Below are 16,066 nucleotides of genomic sequence, written 5' to 3'. Positions count from 1 at the left end.
TTTTTTTTTTTTTTTTGCATTTGCTGTTGCCAGTATGTTCAAACTGGGAGTTGCATTTGGGATTTGGAACTTTTCCAAGGGTCACTGCTGTGGTTCTGTTAGAGGGAGGTGATGCTTGTACCGGCCACGGAGGTTTTGTTGCCCCAAGGGGCACTGAGTTGTTGGGGAGAGCAGGACAGTCTCCTATGGATTCACGCTGTTCAGTTGACTGATTAACCAAATTACGCAGAAATCTTCTTTTTTCTCCGTAGATGCCTATAAACCCCCTTCTGCTTCCCCCTTGCAATGGCGTACGTGGGGGGTGGTGTAGGAGTTGCTGACGATGGCACTGAATGTGCGAGTGTTTCTCTGCACCTCACTGGGGAGAAATATTTTAATCTTTTCTTGTTGTTGTTGTTTTGTTTTTTTTTTAAATAGTGGATCTGAAGTTTGGGAAGTGGACACCCTCTCCACGGGGATTTGCCAAGGATGTGAAGGGAGCTGGGGCTTGAACTGGGAGATTTGGGTAACACCAGGGATGATTTTGTCTCCGGCTCGGGGTTTTCCCCTGCTGGGTTTTCAGAGGCAGCTGGGTAGCAAAGCCTTGCTCCGTCAGGATGTGACACCTGCTTTTCTGGATGCAGCCCTGCCTTTGTAGCCAGTGAAGAGCCGTGCTCAGCCACTGGACTCAGAGCTTGTATGGAGGAGTCAGGGTTTGCACAGTGGCTGTGGGGTGAACAGCCTTTTTGCTTCCCAAGGCCGAGCAGCCCTGGCTCTGGCTCAGATCGTGTCTGTGCCAGGTGGATTTCCAGCCACTTGCAGGGGTTTGCCTGATGGGTGCTGCTGTCCATGGCTGGCACTGGTGGGCTGGGTGCTGGAGTGGGGCCAGGAGGGGTTGGTGAAGGGTGCTGGAGGCAGCAGCCCTGGCCATGGCTGGCTCCACTCTGGACACACCGGAGGGGCCGTGGCACAACCCAGAATTAAGTGTGAGTCTCCCAGGTGCTGGCATTTGACCGTGGAGCCCCTCTCCTCCCCACAAGGAGCTCCCTTTTCTTTCTTGTTTGCAAGTTGCCCTTATAAACAGGCTTAAAAAAAGCTCTCAGCTTCCAACGGGGGCCACGGGGCTGGGCCAGGATCTGTCCTCGTTCCCTGGAATGGGGAACAGCAGCAAGGGGCAGGTGCAGTTTGCCTGGTCCCCCTACCTCGCAAGTGGCCACCTCCTCCTTCTGCCTTTGCAGTGGCGTTGGAAGAGATTTTGGGGGATCATCCGGCAGCCCACGCTGGGAAAGACCTCTGCCAGCCCAGCACGTCACCCAGTTGCAGCTGAGAGGTGTCTTAGGACCTGCTACCATCTGTCAGAGCGGGGAGATGGATGGGCTGGAAGTTTTGCACATGGGTGATCGTGTTTGTTTGGTTTCCATGGGGAGAGTCCGGGCCGAGTGGCCGGTGGCAGCCTGAGCTGCCTGCCGAGGCTGTGGCAATGAAGAAGGTCCCCAGGCTGGCAGTTGCTGACTCAGGTGGTGGCAGAGCGAGGCCGTGAGGGGCCTGGGCTTTGCTCTTAGTGATGATGATTGTCTCCTGTCCTCCCTGCCACCCGGCTCTGGCACTCGCTGCTCGGCCACACCTCACCCGGTGGCCCTGGAGTTTGGACCTGTCTGGCAGAGCCAGAGCTGGGGCTGGGGCTGGGGCTGAGCTGGCCTTGACACCAGTGGGGGTGGAGACACCCAGACCGGCCGGGCTCCCGGCTCTGGGAGGGAAAGAGTGCTGTGTCTGCCTGCAGCAACTCCCACGGGGTCCTTGGGGACCTGCCCAATGCAGGATCCTTCCCAAAGCGGCAGGTGAGGGGAGCTGGCACCTGCTTGCCAGGGCTCTGTGTGCTTTGCCCATGCTGGGCATACACACAGCAGCTCCTGGTGCCTTCCGTGAGCTGTTCACGTGGAACCACGTCAGTGCTGCGAACACGTGAACCCCGCCTGCGACGAGGCCAGGCTGGTGCTGATGTATGTACAGGTGTGCTGGGATGAGATTGTGGGTGGGGTCCCTTCCGACATCACCCACCTGCTCCTTGTGCCCGTCACCCCTGCCAGGGCCCCCCAGACCTGCTGCCCTCCAGGGACAGTGGCGGCTCTCCATGTGTGTGTTGAAGAACCAAACTCTGTTGATTTTCCTCTGGCTCTGATTGTGTAACCCATGGGTGGTTGTGTTGGTCAGTGGCCACGGAGTGTCAGGGATGAATTGCTGCACATGTGCAGGTGGGATTTTCACTGCCCCGTGCCTCCTGTGGGGTTTGTGTGGATGGGAAACGTGGATGGCTGCAGTGGCAGAGGATCTGTCCTCCCATGTGACAGAAGGGAGAGCATGGCCTGAGAGACAAGTGGGAATTGGATCCGTGGCCTCTGGGGAGAGGCAGCAGCAGACAGGAGAGGTTGTTGGGGCATCAGGAAGGCTTGTGGGGAGTCTGGGGGGAAAAACAGATGATGGTGCCATCTCCGCTTTACCTCTGCCTTGGAAATGGCAGCAGGAGCTGGAACTGCAGATCTGGAGCAGCTGTCACTGCTGCTGTGAAGTCTCCTGCACCCCTGGAGCAGCACTGGGGCCTTTCACATGGTGCCCCAGAGAATATGGGGGGTGTGAGCAGGGTGGGGGCACCCGCAGCCCCTCTTGGCACCTCTAGGATGGGTTTGGGTTGCACATGCACTGTCTTAGGTTGCCATGAAGTTGGATAAAATTAGTTCAGGAAAGTGAGTGGTGGCTGCTCTGACTGGATGTGGCAGTGGCCTGTTGTACCCAAACCTGGACCCGGACCTGATACCCAGCACAGAGCCACTTGCTGTCCCATCAGGGAAGGTGCTACTGCCCTCGGGCCCCAGGGCTGGTGCCAGCAGGTGGCAATGTGGCCTGAAGTACTGTCACTGTCACCAGGGCGAGGGCAAGCACTGGGTGTTTGGGGTACAGGGCACCCACATCTTGGCATCCCTGTGCTCTCATGAGAGCCCCCGTGATGTCCTGGGGGGTTTTGGGGTCAGTTTTGGGGTCTTCCTTGTGCTGCTGCATGAGCAGGTTGGGACAAGGAGGGAGGTGAGTGGCTTGCTCAGGGGGAGGAAATCGGGGTTTGGGGGATGCCTGTGTGTCCAGCTCTGCTGTTTGCTTCCCCTCTCTGTGCCTCAGTTTCCCTCTGCTAGGCGGTGCAGGTGGTGCTGCTCGTGCTGGGACCACTCCATGCAGGCAGTCATGGTCCTGCTGACCAGCACTTGCCCAGTGCACGGGTATTGCGCTGTCCTGCAGCACTCAGCCCCTGGACAGTCTCACGGAGTGGGGACATGCCAGCTGGAGCTGGCCCAGGTGTGGGTACCTGCATGCCCAGGGGTATTTCTGCTCCCACCAGATGTGCTGGGTGCAAGGAGACGGGTGGCCCAGCTGTGCAGAGAGGGCAGAAGCAAGATGGGCGCTGTGAGCCAGAGGAAGCCCGTCTGTCTCTCATCTCATGCTTCCCCCCCGGGCCCCCCAGCGCCCCTTGGTCACTGGTGTGGTGGTGCGTGGCTTTGCTCCGAAAGCCGTGCCAGTCCCCAGCGCGCCTGCACCTCCGGCCGCCCCCACGTCCATACAGCTGGGGGTTTCAGTTCTGCATCTCCGCTGCCCAAGGGGAACTCAGCCAGCGAGAGCGAAACTCGGTGGCTCCAACGGTTGCACTTGCGCCACCCCCCCGACACCCCCTCATGTCCCCCAGGTCCTGGCAGGGCCAGCAGCCGCTGTTGCAACACCTGCAGCGACAGCTGTGCTGCTCGGCCGCTCCGACCTTCCCTGGAGCGCGGCTCAGTGAGCATGGAGAGGCTTCCCGGCTCCCCTGCCCAAATCCAGGGGCTGGATTTGGTTCCATGCTGGGACCCTTGTGAGGCAATGCCTCTGCAAGGTGACCTGGTGGAGCAGGGGCGTGCCCCCCCCAAAATTCCTGCCCTGCCTTGGTCTGGGGGTACCTCCACCCTGTCCCTGTGCAGGCTTCGGAGGAGCTCCGGTGGTGGTGGTCACACAGCGCACGTTGTGGCGTCTGTGCCCTTGGCACAGCTGGCTTGTGCCATCGTTCTTGGTCATTGCTCACCGCCGCACTGTCACGCTGGGCAGCCGAGCATCCCGTGCCACTGGAGGTGGATTTCCTCCTCCTGGCTCCCACCTGTCCCCCTTTCCACGCCCCTGGTGCTGTGCTGCTGTGACTCGGGTGCCGGCTCTGGCAGCAGTGGATGGTTGGGAGCTGGGGTTCCTCACTGTGTTTAACTGCCAGCCCGTCCTGCCTGCTGCTCCTGCCTGGAGTGGGATCTCTCCCAGTTTGTTCCTTCCCACCTCTTGATGTCAAGCCAGAGGAAACCCAACTGGAAAAGGCTCAACAGGTCTAATTAAACCCTGGGGATATTCCCAGTGGCGGGTGCAAACTGAAGGATTGGCCATGGCTGAGATGCTTTAGTTTCGTGAGCTGGGGAAATGGAGAAAAATGGAGAAAGTCCTTTTTTTTCTTTTTTACTTTGTCTGCTCCTTGCTGTTTTTGGGACTCCCTGAGACTGACATAGCATAGCTCTGGGAAATGGGGTCTGGGATCTCCCTGGTTTGGGGCGGGAGTCCATGAGCACCTGGTAGAGGAGCAGCAAGCTGGGTTGGGAGCCTGAGGTGGGGAAGTTTGGGTTTGGCATCCAAATGTTTGCAGCCCCGAGCCCATTGCTGAGGAAATGTGAAAAAAGAGGAAGGAGAGATTGCGGTCACTGCTCTTCCCCTCCACAATCTGCGCCTCCCTCTTGGCCCCTCTGGCTCTGGAGCTGGTTATTCTGCCTGTCCATCTCCCCCTGACTTTCCAGCTGTGTGCTTGGAAGTCCCCATGGCAGTGGCCATGGATTATTTATCTGGGGATATCACATGTATAGATGATGTAGGCAGGGGTTGTATATATTTGAGGTTTATATACGTGGGAATAAATATATATTTGGGGGATTATCTATACATATGGGAATAGATATATTTGATGGGTTACATATATGGGAGTATCTGTATTTTGGGAGGGTTATATGTATGGGAATATATATATTTGGGGAGTTATGTATGTGGGAATATATATATGTGTTTGAGGGTGTTAGCAAAGACCGGCTGTGGCACAGGGGCTGCTGAGCACCAGCTGAGCAGATATCCAGGGAAGTCACCAAAAGCCATTCCTGCACATCCTCCAGGATCCTTACAGGCAGGTTGGAGCAGCTCCCAGCATCTGCTGCCTTTGCATGGCAGGTTGTGCCAGCCTAACTGCATCAGTTAAAAATGGGGGTCCCAGGAGGTTCCCCTCATTTTCCTGCCCTCAGGAATTTTGGTTTGTTACTTGGTGAAACCAAAGCTTTGGTTTTCAAACAGGAACAGTTTTAGCACCTGCTCAGCATTTCTGCCCCAAAGCTGGACATAAAGATTGTCTTGTCTTTACCCCTTTCTCTCCCCTTCTTTTTCCACTCAGGGGAATTCACTTGCCTTTGCTGCCTCCATCCCTCTCCTATGTGATTTTTTCCCCCTCAGCTTATAAAATAACAGAACATTTTGAAAACATGATACTTTTCCCCTTCCCTGGGCAGCATTTCTCTGTTTATAACAAGACTTCGAAGGCAGGTGTGTGGTGGGGTGAGAGCTGGGGACTGCACAGGAGCCCTGGGGGCTGCCAGTGGCCTGCCCCAGCCCCAGCCCTGCTCTCACTGTGCAGCAGCAAGGTGGAATGGTCACCTTTTGAAATACTCAGAGTTTCTGGGAGCAGTGCCAGGATGCTCGCCTGCCGGGGCGAAGGATGTGCATGGACAGACAAGGGAGCTGGCAGGGCCAGTGAGTGGGGGCTTTGCTCCTTTGCACCAGCTCAAAATGTTGCAAAATGGGGGCTTGGGGGTTCACTGGGGTTTGCTGGTGCTGGATGTACCGCCAGGTCCAAAGGGCAGCCGCTTCTGCAGCTTGGGCAGGGTGTGAAGCAGCCCTGGAGCTGTTGGGCTGGAGGGGGTCCGGCCCTTGAGCACCAGGGCCTCCGGAGTGTCCCCCCATATGTGCTGTTCATCCCTGTCTTGGATGACACTGGGCTGCAACCCTGCAATGTCACAACTGCCTGCAGGCTGAACACCCCAAGACTAATCCTGGTCCCCTGGAGTTGCCCACCTTGCCCCGACAAGGGGCAGCTCCTCTGCCAGATTGGGTTGGCAAAGGCATTGCCATTAAGTGTCGTGATCTGGGGGCTGTGGCACAGCCAAGGGCTGTGTGGAGTCAGCTATTGTCCAAAAATCGTCGTCCTGATGGCCTGGTGGGCTGTGGGAGCCAGGGATGCGGCTGCTGCCAACAGCCAGCCATGGGCAGTTCTGTCAGTGCAAGAGTCTGTGAGTGGTGACTGTGTGGCTGTACCGGCTGTCCCACGGCACCGTGGGCATCCTGCAGCCTGTGGAAGCAGACATTCCTGGCTTGTCTACCGGCATCTCCCACTGAGAGGAAACAACTCTGTGTACAGACATATGAGGTCTTGCTTGGCCACATGTCCCCCATTGCATCCTAGTGGGCTGTAGAGCTGGCCCCAAGCCCCCTGAAGCAGAGCCTGGGTGCAGACCTCAACCACATCCTCCACTCAGCCTAGCCTGTGGTCCCCGGTCCCCACGTGGCTCTGCCACCAGCCCTACAAGGCACTGCAGTGCTGAGACCAGTGAGAGTTGCTTGGACACCAAGAGGAGGTTCAGGAACCCATTTGAGAGACCTTCTGCATTAAACACCACCTTCCCTCGTCCTGGCTGGGAGCGTGGCACTTGCAAGGTGGTGCTTCTTCTGTGGGTGTCCCTGTCCCCAAGTGGTCAGTCATTCTGTAAGACACTCTGTTTTTATTCAGGGAAATAAAGGAGTGGTCCTGCGGGGTGACAGGTTGGTCTGGGCATACTGGGTGCAAGTGAGGTGGTAGCTGGAGCCCCCCATCCTTGTCCCCGCTGCTCCCCTGTTGTGGAAGACAGACTCATCCGTCTGTGCTGATGAGGGAAGCCCTGTGACTGGTCCGTTCGCAGGACCACAGCCCAAGTGGTGTGAGGTTTGAGGCCGGAAAGCCGCTTGCACCTCGGCTGTTCAGGGGTGTCCCCTGTGCTTGGCTCCTCGGGAGCGAGAGGAAGGTGCAGCCCCGGACGGAGCCACGCGCTGCTCGCTCCGGCTTTGTTCAGGCTGAATTTTGTAATGTCAGGAAATGAGCTGGCTGTGGGAGGGGAGGCAGCCGGGGGAGGAAGGCTGGTTTTGTGGTTGGAGCGGAGGATGAGGACGCCGGAAAGCTGAGCACAATTCCTCGCTCTGTTGCAGGTGCTGGGGGTGAGGCTGCAGCTTGGGAGCTCACGGTGCGTTTGGAGAGCGGGTGCTGGCCTCTGGGCCTCAGTTTCCCTTTTGTTCAGCACCGTTCCTCTCATGGGAGTGTGCTGTGGTGATGGGCTCTGCACAAGTGCCAGATGGTTGTGACCACCGGTAGATGACCAGCACAAGGCTGGCTGAAGCCACTGGGCTTTGCCCCATGGGTGTCCTCCCATCTCCCAGTGGTGAGTGGGATGAATTTAGGAGCTGCGTTTCCTTCTGGGCCGTGGTGGTTTCTCCTCGGGCCGAGCACACGGGGCTGTGTGCATTCCCCGGGAGAGCATCCGAGCAGGCGGTCAGTGCATGAGAACACAAAGTTCACCTCAACTTCAAGCAGCTCTCTGCTGGCCACACTGCCAGCCTGGGCCACATCCCTCGTTAATGTTAACTTTTAGTTTATGATTTGTTTCATTCCTGAACTCCTTTTAATTTCTTTCCCTCTGGTCTCACTGGGATGCTTTCCACATTGCATAGCCTCAGGGTTCCTGGTTCTCTGGATCCCTGTAGGTGCCTGGCCAGGTCCCACCCAGCCTGCGTGGCCCTTGCAGTGATGCTCAGGATCAGGGCAGTGCAGGAGGGGACCCTGAAGCCCCTGTCCGTTCAGCCAGGGCTGCAGGGGATGCTGGGCTTCCCTCACTGTTCCTTCCATCTGGCTGTGCTTGGACAGGGTGTGTGGGGTGTCCTGTCCTTGCCTCTGGCCCTTCAGACTGATGGCTGCTTGCATTGTCTTTGCAGTTGGATTGAGGAGCGGTGGCTGCAGCTCATTCCTGGCAGGAGCAGAAGATGCAGGAGGCTGTGTAGCAGGTATGGGGGAGATCCCAAACTCTGGATTCCTGCCTCCCCTTTGGGTTTGCTTGGCCACATGTGTCTCCCCTGCTCCAGGCTGGGACTGAGCAGAGGGTCCCACAGAGGATGCAGCTGGATGCAGCTCAGGGTCTCAGGCTCCCACAGTGGTGCCGACCGGACCCTGCAGGCCTGCTCTAGTGACAGGAGGAGCAGTGAGGTCTGGTGCTGGAAGGGCACAAGGAACACCCTGCTCCACTGTGCCCCCCTCACCTGCTGCTGCACACGGGGGTCCTGGTGTGGCAGCAGAGCCCCCAGAGGAGGGCAGGGAGGTGGCACCCAACAGTGGGTGCCACTGCTGTTCTCCAGTGCCCATCATGCCCTTCACTTCCCCATCTGGCACAGCTCTGATGGCTCGCCACTGTAGCCACAACACTGATTTGGGGCTCTTTGGGTGTTTTGCAACACAGCCCTGTGTATCAGTGCAAAGGAGGGTTTTCCTGCCCTGTTTTCTCCTGGTTGTGGACAAGACCTGTGGCCAAACCTGTTGTTACTTTGTCCCTTGCATTCCTCTGAAATAAGGTCCTGCTGGGAGAGGGCCTCGTGTCCAGGTTTTCTTCCTTTTCAACCTTCTTGGCCTGTTTATTGCTCTTACAGTAAATGTTTGTGTCTCCTGTTTCTGCAGCGAGGTTGTGGTACAGACACCACCGCGGGCTGCTTTATGAGGGCTCTATGGTTTCATGTAATGCATCTTCTGTACCTGAGAGTGAAATCAATAAAAGGGAAGATTTTTAAAAATAATCTGCCCCCAGCTCCTGAACGGAGGGGGCTCTGTCACCACTGCTTAGTGAGACGTTTTGTGGGGTTGTGATGGCTTTTAGTGCTGGAGAGGGGGCAGGTAATTTATTTGGAGGCCTGGTGGTGGGAGATGGGGGCAGCATCACTGCGTCCTCTGCAAGCTCAGCACCAAGGGCTTCATCTGCTGATAGAAACCAAGAGCAGCTCCCCAGGCTGCATCGGGGTGAGTGCAGCAGAAGGGCCCTGCTGTCTCAATGGTGCTTGGCGTGTGCCAGCAATGGGCCGTGGTGTGCCAGAGGAGAGCAGGGTTGGAGGGCTCAGCTGGGTCTGTCCTGCTGTGGCTGAGCTGAGTGCAGTGCTCCGGGAGTGTTCTCGCGGCTGCTGTGGGACCAGCTCTGGTCCACTCGCTCTGGGCACAAATGAATACCAGCTCAGTGTTTCCGTGCAGTGAATGATTCCATGGAGTGTTGGGGCGATGGGTCTGTCTGCTGTGGGGTGTGCGTGGAGGGCAGGAACCTCCTTGGCTGCCAAACACTGCGGTCCTGATGGACCGTGCACATTCCGTCCCCCAGCCCGGATGCGGTGGGCGGTGTCAGGATCTCTCAGTAACTGCGTTCTCCCCCACATCACTGCTTGCTGCTGGAGACACGATGCCCAGCTCCGCCAGCTCCATCCTGACCAGTGACAACAGCTCCTTGTTTTTTAGTTTTGCACAAATTCTTGGGGTTTGGGTTGGCAAAGCCCTCGTGCTGCCACTGGTGCCAGTGCAGAGTTCTGAGCAGGGGAGGAGCAGTTTAGTGATTTCTGCAACTGCAGAACTGCTCGCTCCGAGGAGCCGCTCAGCAAGTGGTGCGCTTGGGGAGGAGGATTTCAAAAATCATCTCTGGGGACTGCAAGTGACAGGAGCCGAGCAATTAGAGGAGCAGTATCGACCCAGCCTCGGAAGCTTGTGACGGCCGGCACTGGGCAATTTAATCCCAGTGAAGCCACGTCCTCGCGTCCTGGACGTGCAGCATCGCTGCCTGCGATCAATAGGCATTTTGTCTGAGGCCAGCCCCATTTGAGGTGCACCAGGCAAACCTTCTTCTGTGACAGAAAACTCTTCTAGGGCCTGTGACCTTAATTGAATTGACTCTTTCATGTCCTGAAGATGGTCGCATCGTCTTGCTGCAGCCATGCTTGGTAAATCACGTGTCCGTCCCCGCGCGCAGGGTCTGTGCCACCCTGCTTCTCGCCTGGTGAGATTTTGCAGCGCGAGGCTGATTTCCAGCTGCTTGGGAAGAGCCCTTGGGTCACCAGGTCTGTTCCTCTGCTGTCTGAGGCCTTGCCTGTGTTCTCTTGAACGTTCATTGGCGACTGGAGTTTGCAACTTCCAGGCTCCCACCGTGCTCAAGGTGTGAGTGTGCCACCTCACCTAGCACTTGGCTCTTTGCATCTGGCAAGATCCTCCTGATCTCCAGGGAGAGCTTGTCAAATCCAGCCGGTGGGTGCACCAAAACCAAATCCCCACTCTTGCCCCTTTTGGATACAGAATACTGAATTTGGTAAAGCAGTGGGTTCCTGCTGCGCTTGCAGCAGCTGAAATGTGTCTGAGCTGCTGGAGGTCACCTTTCCAGTCCCCGTGCAGCCGGGTGGCCTTCTCTGGTCATGGCTCTGCCCCGCGCTTTGGGTTCTGAGCTCATCCGCTATTTTGCCACTGGCGGGGGGAAAAAAATGTCTTCAAAGCCCTTTTCCCTTGGGGAAAAGCCAGCTTGGTCAGAAACGTCCGCGCAGAAATGTCATCTGACCCAGCAGCTGGCTCATGCCTCCCCGGGGGTCCTGCGGCGTCCACTCCCCATGTCCCGGTCCCGCCGCGTCCCCGGGTTTGGGGGGTGGAGGGAGCGAGCCCGGGCGCTGATTTTGGCAAGCTCTGGCCGCTCCCTTCCCCCCACAGGCTTCACCACCCCCTCCTGCCTCCGCGTCTGCCTCTGCCCTTCAGCCGCCGCCGTGCACCCCGGCGCCCCCGAACGGGGTTTTGGGGGGCTCGGGGCCGGCCGGTGCCTCGGCAGCGCTGGCGGCGGGCGGGGATGGCGGCTCCATCCCGCGCTTCCTCCCGGCCGCCAGCGCGCAGCAGCCGTGGAGAAGGACGCAGCCACCCTGTCTCCTGTAAGTACCTCTCACTCTTTCCACTGGAGAGTTAAAATTAGCAACTTCTTTTTTTAAAGCAGGCGTCGCTTTAAACCTCGCCAGCCCAACTGGGTTTCCTTTTATTTCCCCCCGCCCCCGGCTCCTTTTCTCTTGATTTTTTTTTTTTTTTTTTTTTTTGTTTTTTTTTTACACGTGGGCATGCACTTTTATCCCTTTTTGTTTGTTTTTTTATTTTTTATTCCCCCCCCCCCCCCCTTCTTTTCGTTCCTTCCTATTTTAAACACGGGTGACGCTGCAGTGTCGGTGCGGAGTTTGGAGCCAAATAAACAGCCCGGCGCTCCCCCACCCCGATCGCCTTACAGAGCCCGGGGCCGGAGCCCAGCGCCGAATTTAGACCCTTATCTATTGTCAGCCTCCGCGGTCGGCGCTGCTCTGCCGGGGGGGTTGCCCCGGACCCCCTTGTTGCTCCTGACACAGATCCTCGCTGTGAGTTTGCCGCTTGTTGTTTTTCCCTCTCCTTTGTGTTCGCGGTAAAGCACAGAAGTGCCCGTAAATCAGGACCCGTTGCTTTTTTTCCAGGGCTGGGTGGGCAGGGAGGGAGTGGAGGGTCTGAGTGATGTTGGGCTCCCATGCTGGAGAGAAGGGGAAACTGAGGCACAGAAGGGGGACATGGCTCCCCGACGGGGAGTGGGTGAGCTGGGATTTCCCCTTTTTTAGAATCAAAACAAACAGAGACCAGGAAGGAAAAGGCAGCAGGCACGGGCTCAGATGTAGGATCGGTGCCTGTCCCGGGGATAAATCCCTTTGGGAAGCTTGTGCCCACGGTTCCCTGCGGCAGGGCCGGTTCCAGGGCCTGGCGTGCGGGCGGAGGGTGCCACTGCCGGCTCGGTGCCGCGGCCAGAGCTCTGCTGCGCCGGGACGGGGCCAGCGGCTGCCAGTGGCCGTCCCAGCCCGGATCTGCGAAAGCAAACAGGAAGGCAAATGGGGAGCAGCCGCTGTGTTTACTCAGAGGTTATTTATTGTGGTTCCTCAGAGGTTGGTACTGGGGGCTTTTAACACCTTCCTGCTTGGTGCTGGATCCTTTCGGCCGGGGCTGGATGCCCGGCAGGAGCTTGCGGCCACACCGGAGGTGAGCCAGGTACCAGGCACTGGGCGTCAGGAGAAGTGTCACACTGGGGCTCTCTGTCCAGTTCCTTTTCCTCCCTTGACTGTTTCCTAAATGTTTGTTTTGCTCTAGAGCCCAGCCTGGCCAGGGTGGATGTGGTGGGGATGGATGTGGTGGGGCTGGGACCAGTGCTGAGCTTGGCTCATCCTAGAAAAAGCTTTTTCCGTTTGATTTTTTCAGGGTTTTTGTGCTGTTGCTGCTTTGGGATAACAGTTAATAATGCTGATAATCTTCATATCCACATCTGTGAAAATGGAGGTGCATAGCCCTTAGGAAGGGGGTTGGCATCCTTCAGAAGTACTTTTAGTGTTTCCCTCCCAAGAGGGAGGGAGGGAGCAGTGTTTCCCTTCCCAGGTGTGCACTGCCCTGGCTGCGATGCTCATGGATCGGGCTGGAGGATCAACTTTGGGTGTGCTTTGGGTTAAACCCAGCCCTTTACCCATTGCTGGGGGTGGGTGAGGTGGGTTCTCCCCTCTGCTCGACTTGGAGGGGACTTGTCACAAGGGGGTCTTCTCTGTTGTGGGAGCCACTACAGGGTCCCAAGGTTTCTGCTTTTGGAGCTGAGTGGCTGCCCCCAGTATTGCTCTAGGCAACAACAGCTGCAGAGCCCTTTCCTCCTCCTCCTCCTCGTCTTTTGGGCAAACAACCCATTTGGGCAACTCTTTATTGATACATTTTTACATCCCCACCCTTCAGCAAAAATTGTGACCGAAATATTTTAATTTCCTTCTACTAACTCATGCCTTGCTTTTTCTCTTCCCACCTTTGCAAGGGGATTATTGACAAAAAACTATGGTATTTTATTTTCTTCCCCAATATTTTCCCTTTTCCAAGAGGAATTGTGACTGGTGTTTGTCCGCGACATTCCTGCACTCACAATGGCTCTTACCTATAAGCCCTTGGGGTCCATCTCCTCTGTGTGGCGGGAGCATCCCAGCAGCTTTTCTGCCATCCCTCTGGTAACGTGGCTGGGAACAGTGACAAGCCCTTGGCCTCAGCTGTAGCCAAGTGCCAGTGATGCTCTGGCATGGGATTTTGGAGTGTGCCAGACCCAGGATGTAATAGTGCTTCTGGAAAGTGCCAAATTTTGGCATTTCCCACAGTGTCTGGGCATCCCCATTGCTCTCCTGAGCGTCACCTCCATGCTTTTCTGGGATGTCCTTGAGGGGCTTGTGGGCAACATCCACATGCTCAGGGCTGGCCAAAATCATCACCCCTCTGGCACATGGCTTTTGGTGCAGCCAGAGAAGGGCTCCTCTGGTTGGGGACCTTCCCCCACCACCTGAATCCCCCTTGCTGAAACACAGGGTTTGGGCTTAAAAAATCCCCTTTTAAGACAAAATGCTGTTCCTGGAGGATGTGTGCTGGGATGGGCTCTGGAGGAATCTGTCTCAATGGGAACCATCACCCAGTGGGTCTGTAAGTGGCTTCCGTGGGGTCGGCAGACGTCATGGCCTCACTGCGGTGGCCCAGCCGGTGCTGGGGAGCAGGAGGACAGGATTTGTGTGCCTGGGACAAGAATGTGCGTCCTGTGAGTGAGCAGCAACAGCTGAGACCCAGCTGTCCTGGTGGATTTGAGCTGCCTGATGAGCTGGGGCTGGATTCTCACCCCTCTGGCTCATTGGCATGTGGCTCGGGATGCATGCGGGTACAAGCCGTGGCTGAGCTGGGGAGCGGGGTGAGGTCCCGGCCGATGGCAAAGCCTTTGTGGCACAGGGGACACCCCCTGGTCCCAGCAGCCCTGAGTCATCTCTCCCCAGCCTGGCTTTGGCTGCAGCAGCTCTGGGCACCCCAGATGCTCCAGTGGTGCCCTGCTTGGGCTCTGGATAGCAGAGTGTTGCTGGTGGCTGATGTTACTTGTGTGCCGGCTTGGAGACACCGTGTTTTCAAGGCAGCGCAGGGGAAGAGGAAGTTAAAGCTGTTTTTGCCATGTGGCATCTTATCCCGGTTCCTCCTGTTAGCTTAGAGTGAGTTGGGTTGGGGTTCAGTGGAAGCCAGACCATGGTCTGTGCCTCCTGGTAGGCTTTGGTGGCTTCTCCTCAGCTGTAGATCTTGGGGCCAAGGGACACCTTGTCATGCCCAGGGCCTTGATCTCTGGTTTTGGTGCTGTTACAGTCCCAGATAACTAATGCTAGGTTTGGGCCTTTGTTTGCTTTATTCAATGAAATAGCAGTGTCTGGTGGTGAGCTCCAGCTGAAGTATGGCAGTGTGCTCCGAGCACGAGCCTGTGGCTATAGAAAAAAGTGGGGTTTTGGGAATGTGTAAAGATGTCCACCTCTGAGAAAGGCAGATGGCCAGGATGACAATTTTTGTGGCTTTGTTTCCAGGCTGGAAGTGCCAGGGGCAGGTTGGAGCTGTGATGGTGGAGTCCGAGCACTGGGATGGAGGCAGCAGCGTGGGCCTGCCTGGTCCTGTTGGTGTTGGCCAGATTTTTTCCATCCATCTCTCCAAGGGACTTCTTTAGTGAGCTCTGCTATGGCGTCACCCTCACAGTAATCAGCATTGCCATATCAGTGACAAATGAAGATCTTTTGCTTCGTATCCTTCTCCTGGTCAAGTGGAGCTGGTGACCACCATGGCCTTCCCAGCAATGGGAAGCTCCTGGCTTCACCAGCTCCTTTGCACCCCAGATGAGTGCTGGACCCTGCAGCCCCTGGGGAACCTGGTGCTTCCTTCCCAGGAGCTCAAGACATGTAACTCTGGCGGAGAGTGTGGCATGGGGCAATGCAGGAGCAACATCTGCTTCTACATTGCCTCCTTGGGAGCCGATGGAAGCGATGGTTGCCTTGGGCATGGATGTAGTCAGCAGTCGGTAGATGTAAATAAAATCAGCAGCCCCGTGACTTTGGGCACCACGGCTGTTACTCACCAGTGCTTGGGGGTGCGAAACCAACAAAGAAGTGATTGTGAGAGGCCAATTTGAAAGATCTTGGTGGTCCTTGGGAAAGGGCTGAGCCTTTGGGAATGGCGCTGCTGAAGTCGTGCACTGGGAGGGAGGATTGTGCTCAAGGGCTGAGTTCTGGGGTGGCACTGGGAACCTCTGGCCTCTCAGCAGCCCTGGCTCCCAGGCTGAGCCCGCACTGGGCTTTGGGTGCTGGAGGGTCTGCAAAGCTGCTCTGGGGTGTCCCTTCCTGGGTGGGGATGGGGCACAGAGTCCCTGAACACGTGGCTGGGCTGGAGATGGAGATGAGCTGGAGATGAGGCTGGGAGAGCTGGGGCTGTTCAGCCTGAAGAAGGGAAGGCTCTGGCGAGAGCCCCTAAATCCCCAGCAGGGAGGGCTTTGCCCTGATGCTGCTGAGCTGCCCCTGGGAGCCCCACTGGGTCCCTGTGCTAAGACCCTGCCCCCTGTGCTGGAGCTGAAGGCAGTGATTGTCCCCCTTGGGTGTGTTGTGTTTTGGGACACACAAGTCATCAGTGTCCTTGGTGACCACAGTGGTGGCGGTGACCCATAGTGAGGGTGCTGGCAGCGGGGTCCTGGCTGGGCTACACTGGGGGATGGGTGCACCCTCAGGATGGGGGTGCCAAGGAGAGTGGAGGTAATGCTGGGGATGTTGCTGTGCTGTTCATTAAGAGAGAAACGCCCTCAAAGTGAAACATCGCTGCCCTTGGGTGCTGAGGCTTTTCCTGGGCTCAGATCCCCCCACCCCAGAGCAGGAGGCAGCTCCATGGGGAGCAGAACTGGATGGCCCCAAAAGCTGTAGCCACGCTCACCCCCTCCATGCCTCCCCTTTCCTCCCTGTGGCCTTAGCACCAGCAAAAGTCCCCAGTATGGGGCTGGCTTGGGGTTGAGAACTGCTCCTGCTCCTGCTCCTGCTCCTCACCAGTGCGGGGTTGGCCGTGACAGCCTCC

The 16,066-nt window shown here is 57.2% G+C and overlaps 1 protein-coding gene across 9 annotated transcripts in view; it reads left to right on the top strand.

The window, feature by feature from the left end:
* The window catches only part of MEF2D (myocyte enhancer factor 2D), a 77,110-nt gene that overhangs the window by 17,180 nt on the left and 43,864 nt on the right, over window positions 1-16,066 (top strand). For 5 of the 9 annotated variants that reach the window (XM_042034659.1, XM_042034660.1, XM_042034652.1 and 2 more), the window contains one exon: window positions 8,080-8,148. The exons of 2 other annotated variants lie outside the window; for them this stretch is intronic. The gene's annotated coding sequence lies outside the window, so the exon portion shown is untranslated. Of the gene's footprint in view, window positions 1-8,079; window positions 8,149-11,432; window positions 11,539-12,157; window positions 12,182-16,066 lie in introns of those variants that run through there. 2 more of the 9 variants (XM_042034657.1, XM_042034658.1) reach the window with 2 other exon arrangements.

Source organism: Corvus kubaryi, unplaced genomic scaffold (assembly GCF_017639235.1).
Source record: "Corvus kubaryi isolate FWS band 111438036 unplaced genomic scaffold, C.kubaryi_AGA036_p1.0 37373, whole genome shotgun sequence".
Classification (NCBI taxonomy): domain Eukaryota; kingdom Metazoa; phylum Chordata; class Aves; order Passeriformes; family Corvidae; genus Corvus; species Corvus kubaryi.
The sequence above is the reverse complement of the archived record's forward strand: the minus strand, read 5'-3'. Positions and strand labels throughout refer to the sequence as shown.